We start from the raw sequence: 9,793 nt of genomic DNA, 5'->3' as shown, positions 1-9,793 counted from the left end.
CTTGCGGGATCATCATCCAACCTTGTTTTGCTGATGATTCCAAGACGTAATCATACTAAGAGGGAGATAATTGTAACTCCTAAAAATTCGGGCTAGACATTTTAAGATATAATAGATAATCATAGCTAAGATGTAGTAGTTGTAATGACTATCTTGGGTACATAAGGTGCAATAAAATTCAACTTTGCATGAAAAAGTTATGTTTCTTTGAAGTTTCGCAATTAAACCAACACAACTATGCGTAACATAAAAAGCTAATCGGAGATAGATTGCTTATTAGCCTAAGAAATGTAAACGAAAGTCGTAGTAATCGGAAAAGAGAGAGTGTGCGTATAGAGAACGCCTAAATTTGACTTCATATGAGGATGTTGTGATTTTTAAAAATATCAGCGCAACAGTGCGGACACAAAAACCGAAATTAGAATTGGTTGATTATTAGTCAAATCAATCTAAACAGGGGTTTAAGATCTTGTGAATAGGAATTCGTAGATATAAACACAGCTGAGAACAAAGGTTGTATGAGAGAGTTATGATTTTTATACGGACTTTAACAATCTAAACCGATTAAAAATATAACTTCAAAAACAAATTGAGAATTAGTCGACAGAGTCTAAAAGAAAATTACAGTACTCGTTGATAGCTATATGTGGATATAAAGAACGGCGAAAATGGAGCTCGTACAAAGAAAATATGAATTTTTGAGAAACCAGAAAATTCATGTGGAGCAAAAACGTTCTAGAATCAGGTGACGTGGACCACAGTGAGCTTGACACGTGGTAGCATTTTGGAGGAGCGACACCAACGAAAGGGCATGGCGTGCACCTTGATAGGCGTGGCGCCCCTGCTAAATTCTCTTGTGAATAAGCTACAAAGCAGTCCCATTTCTCATCTGATTTCTTATATTTCTCTTTGAAAATTTCTCTAGTCCTTAAGGTCCCACTTTTCCGGACTTCTGAGAATTCTAGCTAGGCGCTGGAGTAGCTAGGAGCCCGACAAAAAGGATCTATCTGGTCGAAGTTCTGCCCATGCAATTTCCTGGTTTTCGCTAAAATCTATGTAAGTTAAGCTGCACTTACTATGCTTCAAGTGGAGTTTATATTTATATTCATAATCGTTATTATGAATCTATAAATAAGATTATCGGTGATTCCAAGTCAAAATATTGATTGACCTGCTTACGAGAATGATGTTCAGGTTATATTTTTTGAGGTCTTTAAAATGGGATTTCCAAATAGTATACTCTATATACCAAATGGACCCTACCTATGATATGATCTTACCTAGTTTTTCCTTACTTGATAGACCTTGATGTAGACATTAGGATTGTTGAGGAATCTAGACTATCGACATTTTAGTCACAAGAGATATAAGACTAAGACTTAGTGACATTCGTATATAGGTCACATTAAAGGAAAAGCTAAAATGATAGGCGAAGTGCTGCCCAAATCACCATACACACACCTAAGTTAAGTAAGTGCATAATCCCTTTCATGAGCATTATTTTAATACAATTATTAATTAAAGTATTAAATATTTGTTGAAAGTTAAATGTGAAATATATGGTTATTTCCTGGAATATGTGTTAGACTATGTTTGAACCAGATATAGTTCTATATGTGTTAAGATGCATATATGATATTATTACATGATAATAATAATGGAAGTATTATTATTAAGAAAGATAAAAGCATATTAATTCCTAAATGCTCTGTAAAAATATATACACTAAAATGAGGATAATGTTGCCTAAATAGAGTTGATATTAGAAGCCTTGTAATTTTTCCCATTAATGAGACAAGACTTACTATTGATGCCTAGTTCAATTAAGTTTGATGTTGGGTAGTAATGTATTTAAGTTAGGAACATATAGTAGAGTTCTGTTCCGTGACACTATCAGGCGTCGATGTACGAATTACATACTATAGTAATGAATAGTATTACTTTTGGATAACCAGAAATGGTGGGTTTAAATTAGGAAGCTGTAACAGTATGTGTGGTCATCTCCCAGAGTAATATAACAACACTTGATCATCCTATACGGTCTTGTGAATTACGTTTCTAGTGTGGTCTCATAACCCACTGATGTAGATGAAATGGGATACCATATTCATCAAATACTCAGATAGATCGAGAGCCTCTATGACTTACACCGCCCAAGGAAGCTCCTAGTTGTGTATTCAAACCCTTAATGTAAACGATTCACTAGGTGGGATAATTCTCCATGACAAATGAACAAGGATATGTGAGGATCGATCGGGATAGGTATGTATGGATCGAAGTTTCTATATATATATATGTATGTATGTATATATATTATAACATTAGGGGATTGAAAACCCTACGTAACTCACCAGGTTTCCCAACGTGACCCACTCATTTTATATGAATCACAAGTATCGGTGTTTAGACAGTTCAAGACTTAAATAAGATGCTGATCATTTCCCACCCTTTGAGTCCAATTTTACTAAGCTTCTAACTACTTTAGCAAGGCTCTAAGGTATCTAGGAGCCGGGCAAAAAGGAGCTTTCAGATCGAGATTCTACCAACGACTTTCCTACTTTTCGGTAGACATTTATGTAAGATAAGCTACACTTCTTACACTTTAAGTGTAACTTATATTACAATCATAGTCATTATTATGAATTTATAAATAAGATTTATCATTGATTCCATTCATAATATTGATTGATCTACTTACAAGAATGACGTATTGAAAGACCCCAACACCAAAATTACCATAAAGCCAAACATGCTACATGCATATTCATAATTATAATTCACATTAGTGGTCTAAATACAAAAGCATGGATAGAAACCAACTAACAAGGTTTTTATAAAGTTTCATAACTAGTTGTATAAATACATAACTACCCATGAATTTATAATACATATGCATATATGTATACCAAGTACAAACGTAGTAGTGTAAACTACTCTAAGTCCTCCAACAAAGCATGTCTACTCTGGAAGCTTATCACCTGAAATAGTTAAACACTGAGAGGGATAAGTGAGCGTCGCTTAGTGAGTTCAAAAATAGATACCATATAATGTTATGCCATATACATAACAATATGACAGAAACCAAAAGAAACAAAGAACAACAAAGGATTATATGTGTATCAAATGAAGGGCTTTCCAGATCAATCAATGGTTAGCTTCAAGGGATTACAATCAATGAGACACAATAATTTTATGATCATAAAAATCATAAATTTCAGCCCAAGAGGCACATAAAACTCAATTGCTTTTTATCATGTTGCTAGAATATACAGGCTTTCTGCCCTACCTAGCCCGAAGCCAATACCAAAGTGATACGAGTCATGCTCTACATGGCCAAAGGCAAAAAGCCAATACCAAATTGATACGAGTCATGCTATACATGGACAAAGGAATCAAAATCCAGTATCAAGTAATAATCACTTAGATCAATATCACAAGAAAACACATTGCACATATAACACATAACATACAATTGTCCCTATATTGAACTTACTGTGCTGTAACCGAATGTTGCGATAAAATTCCTCTTTTTCTGATGCAATTACACCATCATCAGGCCTATAGAACCTTCAATTATACCCCTGGAGTTAATATTTCAAATTTCATAAGCAATTACTCAACTAATCTCAAGTTATGTTGTTTTCAATTTAGAAATTTTAGTTTTTGTTCTATGTATAGCTGTCACTTGCAGATCTGTTTTACCCTTCTTAAATATCAAAATAACTAATAAATTCTAAATATTAACAAAATAGACTCTTATATATTTCTAATGCTACTAACCTCACATTTTTATGATTTTTCTATAATTTACAATGAATTTTACAACACAGCATCCCAAAGCTGTCAAAATGTCTCAAAGCTGTCAAAATTCAGCCTTACTCCACTGAACATATAGTTGATTTCACCCATCTTAAGTCCGAAATTAGATTTTGGTGTTAAAACCGGAATCAAATTAGACATTCTCAGCTTTCTAGGGATATATAGCACATATCCATACGATGTTTCTACAATACTTGGTGATTTTTACAAAAACAGGACAATTATACCCTTTATGATTTCATTTTACCCTTTACACGATCAAACCTCATGATCAATATCACTAAGTACTTGTTTTACAATGATAACATTGAATATTTTAGTAATCCTCTCTAATTTAAGTATAAACCATGGGTTTCATTGCTAATTCTCACTAATTACTCTTAAACCATGATTAATTCTCAAGTTTACATGTAGTTACTTAATTTCCATTTAAGATTCTAGGTTAATAACATAAACTCATGCCTAATTTCATGAAATCAGTGGTAAACCCACTTTGATCAAACTCTAATCTCTTAATAACTCACAAATTACAAGGGTTAATCCAAAAATTAAGAGTTCATACCCTGATTACTAGACTTGATACTTCAAGACCACTCAAAATCTTGATTTAATCTTCAAAACTTGTTCAAGATTGATCATGTACGTGAAAATGTCCCATAGGGATGGTGAGGAACTAAAAATGGCTGAAAAATGAGCCAAAATCGTGTTTTAATGGGTAAAAACCCGAGTTGGGTCGGGTTTGACCCGGTTTGGGTACCCGTTTTACTCCTAAACGTTAAAAATTGCATAACTTTTCGCTCGGAACTCCGTTTTCGATGAGGTTTTCGCCTATACGTTTCTAACGAGATAATTTAAAACTTCCAATAGAAATATCACAGAAAAGATATTCCAATAAAATCAGTTTTACTTATTTCCAACTTAGACGTTATACTTTCGTTAATTCCCATAGTTGACTTTTTGATTGGAATCACATAAGACTTCCTATCACTTCCAATACCTTCCAAATGATTCTAAACTTAGTTTAACTTCAAATATTATAAAAATATTTCGTTAAACTCAACGCTTAAAACCATACTGAAATATGATAATTTAACCACATAATATCTCATAATATTCATTTTTTTTAAACTAACGAGCATATGAAATATGATAATTTAACAAGGTTAGTAAAGTGTATGTTACAAATACTTTCTCCTTTTGAGAATTTCGTCCCCGAAATCATGACGATTTAAACAAGTGGGGATATTTTTCTCTTATCTCGTTCTTATTTTCCCAAGTATAATTTGGGCCTCGATGATGTTTCCACTTGACAAGCACCAAATCCACTTCTTTATTACACAAATCAATCGTTCTCTCATTTATAATCTCTTCGGGTTATTCTACATATCTTAATTTATCATCCAGTTTCACCTCGGATAACGGAACTGTTTCATCATATATGGTCAAACATTTACATAGATAACTCACATGAAGCACATCATGAATACCTGCCAAATTTTCAGGCAATTCCAAACGGTATTCTTTCTTACTAATTCTCTGGATGATTTTGAAAGGGCCAACAAATCTAGGACTCCATTTTCCTTTCTTTCCAAATCGCACAATGCCTTTCCATGGGGATACCTTCAGCATTACAAAATCACCCACCTAGAATTATATGGGTCGTCTTCTCTTTTCTGCATCTGACTTTTTTCGATCCTGGGTTGCTTTCATTCTTTCTCGTACAATTTGAATCTTATTAGTGGTGTCTTGAATCATTTCAGGCCCACCAAGGATTTTCTGTCCTACATCACGCCCATACAGTGCTTCAAATGGTGGCATTTTAATTGAAGTATGGTAACTATTATTATATGAAAATTCAACAAGAGGTAAGTATTTGTCCCAGTTACCACCAAACTCCAAGACACAGGCATGAAGCATATCTTCCACTGTTTGGACTGTTGTCTGAGTCTGACCATCTGTTTGGGGATGATAAGCTGTGTTGAGAGCAACACGAGATCCCAATTCACGTTGCATACCTGCCCAAAAATGAGAAGTGAAGCGAGTATCACAATCTGAAATAATCTTTAGTGGCACACCATGTCTCGCAACAATTTCATCCAAGTATACTTGTGCGTATTTCTCCATTGGAGCTATTTCACGCATGGCAAGAAAATGTGCACTCTTAGTCACTCGGTCGACAATTACACAAATGCTATCATTTTGTCTTGCAGTCTTTGGCAATTTGGTAATAAAATCCATGGACAACTCTTCCCATTTGCACACGGGGACACTAATACCTTTTGGACTTCCGTATGACTTTTGGTGCTCTGCTTTGACTTATAAGCATACTAAACATTCCTGCACATATATATCTTCCAATGTCTCTCTTTAACACAGGCCACTAATAATCAGCCTGTACATCATAATACATTTTACTATTACCTGGGTGTATTGATAACTTAGACTTATGGGCTTTATCTAAAATCTTCTGTCTCAATCCACCAATCTTTGGAATGCATAGCCGATTCTTAAATACTTCCAGTCCGCGTGCACTACTAGAAAAACAACCTTTTACAACGCGCAATGCGCGTCGTAAAACGCTCAGACGACGCGCAAATACGTGTCAAGGAAGGCCTTGTCATAACGAGAGACGACACGCTTTTGCGCGTCGTCAATAGACGACACGCTTTTGCGCGTCGTCAATAGACGACGCGTATTTACGACGCGCGTTTACGACATGCTTTTACGACGCGCAATGCGTATCAAGGAAGGCCCTGTCATAAAGGAAGACGAGACGCATTTGCTTGTCGTAACCTTACGACACGCGTGTTTATGACACGCAATGCGTATCAAGGAATCCCATGTCATAAAAGAAGAAGACACGCATTTTTGTGTGTCATAATTTTAAATGTTTTTAAAATTATATATTTTTGATAGATTTACTAATTTTCAAATTAAATAACACATTAAAAGTCTCATAATACAAAATAAAATACCATAAACAATATAGATAATTCATTGCACTAATATGTCAAATACAAATAATCATTCCAATAGTAAGTAAATGTAACACATTGCTAATATTGCATAATATTTATTATAAAAAACAAAACATGTACAACATTAAAAGAAACCCATGCCTAAATTCTCTTTTGACAATCTCCTTTAACAATTTCCTTTCTAAAAGAATAACCTGATGCAGGAACTTTGAGAGGCTTCAGGGCATGGAAGGAGGTTACTAGAGCTATCAGAACCTGCACATGGCAAATCGGTAACTTAACATGCAATACAATACAAGATGATATGATAGAGCTGGTATGGCATCCAACTATATATTTTTTTTTTCTATTTTCTTTGCCAATGCCAATTAGGCCACTAAGCTTAGGAAAATGATTCTTTGGATCATTTTTTAAATAGGATTTTGAATATATGGTTAGCAAGTGCTGATGTGGGTGATAATCAACATTAAAATTGTAAATGCAGTGACATATTTAACATAAAAATTATAAATTCAAAAGTCATTTCCATTATGTCTCCAAGTTTGTGTGTTCATTTGATATAAATTATAAATTCAAAATCTCTCATAAATGATAAGATTTACGTATTATATAAAAATCAGGTCAAAACAGGAAGTGAGGTAGATAACATACCTGACTTGAGTATTTCTTTTCCTTGAATATTAAAAATAAAGCTGCAATTCTCTGTGATCAAACGTCTCTACCTAATGTCCCGAATCTGAAATTCTTCAACTTCCATTTGAAAGAATTTCAGCAACTGAGTGTTGATGTCTTTTAGCTTCAGTGAGTAAGTGAACTTCTTGATGATTAATGTGAATATTTGAAGAACAGATGCTATCGTAAAAGATGTTAAACGGTGAATTTTGCTATTCTTACATATCCAATAAGATTGAAAGTACGGTCATGATGACCGAACCTGCTATTTCTTCTTCCACTGAGGATTTCCAAGATCAAGACTCCAAAGCTGAAGATATCAGACTTGATAGAGAAAGTCCCTTCCATTGCATACTCAGGAGACATATAACCACCAATACAACAAGATCGATATGACATTTCAATAATTGACCATGGAAACATATAAATTAATTGTAATTTTGATATTGTAACTTTGTAACTAAGACAACTTACTAAGTTCCAACCACCCTGTTAGTGATTGCCTCGGTCTCATTCTGCTTGATTATTCTTGCCATACCAAAATCAGAAATCTTCGGGTTCATACTCTCATCTAAAAGAATGTTGCTAGCTTTTAGATCTCGATGAATAACTCTCATCTGTGAGTACTTATGCAGGTATAACAACCCTTGAGCAATTCCTTCAATTATGTCGAATCGTTTACGCCAATCCAACTCTGTCTTCTGTTTTCATCTGCAAGACATCGAATGAAAAGAGACTTTTACGAAAATATCAAAAGTAAACCATTGTATACATTTATGTTACAAACATTTCATACCAAAGAGGAAGAAATCTAAGCTTTTGTTGGGCATATATTCGTATATTAACATCTTTTTTTCACCATGAATGCAACAACCAAGAACCCGAACAAGATTTGTATGCTGGAGTTTAGCAATAAGTACTAGTTCATTCTTGAATTCCATGAGCCCTTGCCCTGATGTTCTTGAAATCCTTTTGATTGCAATTTCTCGTCCATCACTTAGTCTTCCCTGTTTTTTATAATTTCATGATATCTCTTTTTTTCAGAGTAGAGGTACAAATGCAAAAACATAAAACATGCATCAAATTAGTTTAAAGTAGCATAACCTTGTAAACAGGTCCAAAACCACCTTGTCCGTCTCTCGTATTCTACGATCAGTATTAATGACTTAACAAAATAGGCAAACTATATCGTACAAACAGAAGCTAGAATTATCATCATTTCTAATTATATACCTTTTCGTTTATGCTTTCTCTTCTTTATATACCATAAAATGCCAAAACATAGGAAAAAGAGAGGAATGACAACGCCAATGAGTATCCATTCCCAATTCTTGCTCTTTTCTATTTTGGTACCTGCATATTGACTTGTTTAGATTCTAAAATGATCAGAAGGTAGCTAAAATCATTGGAAATTAAAATTATTACCTGTACTTAGATTGATTGAATTTTGGTTGATCACATACTTTAAAGTAGAGTTATCACGAGGATTAACTAAAAAGTTATTACATGCAGTCCATATAACACAGCCAGTTCCATTGATGCTACTACTATTAAACCCCACACAAGTGCAATCATTCCAACACTTAAGAAAACAATCGCTAATACTTAAACTCAAGTTGTCATCAATACAGGTAAATATATGAGTCGACCCATAACCGGATACATTGTAGCTGCAACCTGTCCTACCCCAGATACGATCCGACCACCCAACCGGAGCTTGAAAAGAACGTGCAGTACCCTTTGTTAGCTCGAATCCAGTATTGGAATCAGTCCAGCCATTGACTCCAGGCTAAACAGTGAACCCACAGTCATTTACAAAAGTAAAAGTAGTCCCTGAAGGTTCAAAAGAAATCAACATTCACCAAATGAAAGTTGGGTTTTTTTTCCTTTTGTTTTTTACCGAAAATAAAATTCTAAAATCTATATAGAAAGATTGATGACTTCACCTTGCGACCTTGAAGTTCCACTTGCACTGCAATTTTTCTTTTTACAGTGGTAAGTTCCCTCAAGACTCGTATCATATCACCACCTTTTTCACCTCCATCTGATAAATTCTGCAAGTCTTCCTAAACAAGAAAAAAAATTAAGGGGAATGCAAGGAGTCTAATATTTTGACAAAATTAAGTAACCAGTGATGATAAATTACTGCTTCTCTTAACTTCAAAAATAAGCACATAGATGCTCATAACTCATAAAAGCATCTGAGGGTTGCTTTTAGCAAAAAGAACCAAAATCTGCAAGTTTTAGTTGTCCACGAGGTCCTATCAATAGATTATTTGGTTTCATATCCCTAAAAATAATAACAAAAACAAGTAAACTATTAT

General features: G+C 34.2%; 1 long non-coding RNA gene across 2 annotated transcripts; it reads right to left on the bottom strand.

The window, feature by feature from the left end:
• Nucleotides 1-6,919: 6,919 nt before the first annotated feature.
• Nucleotides 6,920-9,554, bottom strand: LOC145140820 (uncharacterized). 2 transcript variants are annotated; one of them, XR_013722300.1, is made up of 6 exons: nt 9,416-9,554; nt 8,895-9,302; nt 8,266-8,822; nt 7,732-8,180; nt 7,449-7,649; nt 6,920-7,052 (listed from the first exon to the last, which is right to left on the bottom strand). It is a non-coding gene; the product is annotated as an uncharacterized LOC145140820 (long non-coding RNA). The 2 variants fall into 2 exon arrangements; XR_013722299.1 differs by having other exon boundaries at nt 7,449-8,180.
• Between the last annotated feature and the right edge of the window lie 239 nt (nt 9,555-9,793).

Source organism: Lactuca virosa, chromosome 9 (genome assembly GCF_052849685.1).
Source record: "Lactuca virosa cultivar CGN04683 chromosome 9, Lactuca_virosa_CGN04683_v6, whole genome shotgun sequence".
Taxonomy (NCBI): Eukaryota; Viridiplantae; Streptophyta; class Magnoliopsida; order Asterales; family Asteraceae; genus Lactuca; species Lactuca virosa.
The sequence above is the reverse complement of the archived record's forward strand: the minus strand, read 5'-3'. Positions and strand labels throughout refer to the sequence as shown.